This window comes from Rhinopithecus bieti, unplaced genomic scaffold (genome assembly GCF_001698545.2).
Source record: "Rhinopithecus bieti isolate Rb0 unplaced genomic scaffold, ASM169854v2 scaffold_73682, whole genome shotgun sequence".
Taxonomy (NCBI): domain Eukaryota; kingdom Metazoa; phylum Chordata; class Mammalia; order Primates; family Cercopithecidae; genus Rhinopithecus; species Rhinopithecus bieti.
In genome coordinates, this window is record NW_016829166.1 from 2,679,278 (window position 1) to 2,682,326 (window position 3,049).

General features: G+C 37.8%; 1 pseudogene; it reads right to left on the reverse strand.

The window, feature by feature from the left end:
- The window catches only part of LOC108523910 (keratin, type I cytoskeletal 18 pseudogene), an 8,136-nt pseudogene that overhangs the window by 1,844 nt on the left and 3,243 nt on the right, over positions 1-3,049 (reverse strand).

Genomic DNA, 3,049 nt, shown 5'->3' on the forward strand with positions numbered 1-3,049 from the left:
AAATATTATATATTTACTCATTTAATGAACCATACATGGTGCTCTTTATTCCTTTGTGTAGATCTGAATTTCTGCCTGTAATCAGGTTTTTTTTTTAAAGTCAAAAGAACTTTTTATTATGGAAAATTTCAGAGTAGATAAAAGTAGAACAGTATAGTGAATAATGTATCTATTACCTACTTCCAGTGATTACCAACACTTTTGTACTTTTTTTTTTTTTTTGAGTCGGAGTCTCACTCTGTCGCCCAGCCTGGAGTGCAGTGGCCGGATCTCAGCTCACTGCAAGCTCTGCCTGCCGGGTTTACGCCATTCTCCTGCCTCAGCCTCCCGAGTAGCTGGGACTACAGGCGCTCGGCACCTCGCCCAGCTAGTTTTTTGTATTTTTTAGTAGGGACGGGGTTTCACCGGATTAGCCAGGATGGTCTTGGTCTCCTGACCTCGTGATCTGCCCGTCTCGGCCTCCCAAAGTGCTGGGATTACAGACTTGAGCCACCGCGCCCGGCCCACTTTTGTACTTTTTATATTTTCTGGCATGTGCATGTTTTATATATTAAAACAAATATAAAACAATCATGAAAATAAAATACCATGTGTCTAAGCCATACTGCAGAACTATGGGGATAAATCCTTGGGGTCTGAGCCCAGGAATCTGCATTTTAACACACTTCTGCTCCAGTTGATATAATTTTACTTCTGCCTGAGGACTTTCTTTAATATTTTTTGTGTTGCATATGTGCTAGTGAAGATGTCTTTCAGCTTTTGTGCATCTGAAAAGTCTTTATTTCATCCTTATTTCAAAAAGATAACTATCACCGTGTATAGAATTTTAGGTTAATACATTTTTAACTTCAGTTTGTTAAACATGTTACTTAACTTTCTTCTGGCTTCATTGCTTATCACAAATCATCTGCTATTCTTATCTTTGTTGCTCTTTGTAGATATGTCTTTTTTTTCCTCTGACTGTTTTTACCTTTTGCCCTTTATCTCTGGTTCTGATCAATTTTATTACGATGTGCATCGATGTAGAAACCCAAGGTCACAAAGGTTTAGTCCTTTATATTTTCTTCTAAGAGTTTTATAATTTTAATTCTTACATTTCGGTCTATGATATATTTTGAGTACATTTTTGTGTATTATGTGAAGAAAGGTCTAATTTCATCCTTTTGCATATGGATATGAAATTGTCTCAGCACCATTTGTTGAAAAGACTGTTCTTTCACCCTTGTGGAAAATCAGTTGATTGTAAATAAGGGTTTATTTTTCGACTCTGAATTCTAATCCATTTATATATATGTGTGTGTCTATGCCTATGCCAGTGCCACATTGTCTTAATTTCTGTACCATTGTGGTAAGTTTTAAAGTAAGGAAGTGAAATTCCTCCAAATTTGTTCTTTTATTCAAGATTGTTTTGTTTACTCTGAGGCACTTTAAATTTCCATATGAATTTTATCACCTTGTCAATTTCTGCAAAGAAGCCAGCTAGGATTTTAATAGAGATTATGTTGAATCTATAGATCAATTAAAAAATATATATTCTATCTTTTTATTTGCTTTCTCTCTATGAAGAGACATTGTCATCATATCTTCCTTTATTTATTTAATCATGGTTTTCTTTAGTTTTTAAAATATATTTATAATGGCTGCTTCGAAATCAGTTAAATCTGACACCTGTGCCTTCTCACAGATAATTTCTGTTGCCGTCTCTCTCTCTTTTTTTTTTCCTGTTTATGGTTTATACTTTACTGGTTGTTGCTGTTTGGCATGGGTTATAATTTTGTTAAAAAAACAGACTTTTAGATATTGTAGCAATTTTGCATACTGATTTTTCCCTTCCCTTCTTCTTTCCTAGGCTTGTTGCTATTTGCTTATTTATTTATTTAGTAAGTTGACTGTACTATTTTAGTGAAGTCTATTTCCCTCATAGTATGAAGCTTCTGATGTCATTCTTCAGAGGACACAGCCTTGGTCACACGCACAGTCACCCTGGGATGGCAGTAGTTTAGCAGGGCACTTTCAGCTATCTCTTTCCTTAATTTTTCTGTTCAGCTATCTGCCTTTGTTTGAATCACAAGCAGCTCTTAGGCTGTATTAATTACCAGTCAAATTCTTTATTGTGTTCAATAGGACCCTATGGATTAATTTCTCCACTATTTGATCCTATTAAATTCAGACACATTTGCAGGGATAGTTTTTGAAGTCAGTCTTTGAGGTTTGTTCTGATTCTAGGAGGGTTCTTCTTAGCTATCTCTTTTTTCAGTCTTCTCTGGTAAACTAGCTGGTCTATAATTTAGCTTGCTGCTCTCATGCAGCTACTGCTTCCTCTTAATTGCTTACTACCAAACTCTCCATTGTTTTTGAGAGTGGTCTCAGGCTTGAACTCCCTGACACTGTGCTCCAAATAAAGTCAGTTTCTTTGGGGAGAGTTTCAGAGTTCTCTGTCCTTATGGCCTGACTCTCCCACTAGGAAAAATTTCTGAGTACCTGCTTCAGACCTGAGGGTAGGGACAGTGGGCCACTTTCCTTGGAGAAGCACCCTTGCTTTATGAGTGGGTTGGTGGATATGGGTGGTAGTCTCTGGTCTTCTCACCTTCTCTCTCCCAACATAAAACCACTACCATGTGAGCAAATGAAGGCCAGGACATTAATGGGCCCAATATTCTCAGATTGCCATGACTATGGCAGCATCACCTTCCTATGAGTGAAGGAGAGCCTCTGACTTTTTGGGTGGGTTAACCTATAATTTAGCCTCTGTAATGAAGAACATGGAGAAAGAGGATGAGAGATGCCGGCAAACTTTCTCTCCCAGAAAGATACCCTGGCCCTTGACTGGGAGCTTTGAGGAAAAGGAGCCTCATCTTTTTGGCCATGCCTACCTAGGGCCAGGCTTCCATCATGCTGAGCCGATGGGAAGGGAGGGAACAGGTTATGCCCAAGTGTCACAGAGTCTTGCTGTCTATACTGCGATTAGGTAGATTTTCTTGAATGTTTGTTTGTTTGCTGTATGACTTAGGACAAGTTTTAGAGATTTTCTTTTTTTTTTTTTTTTTTT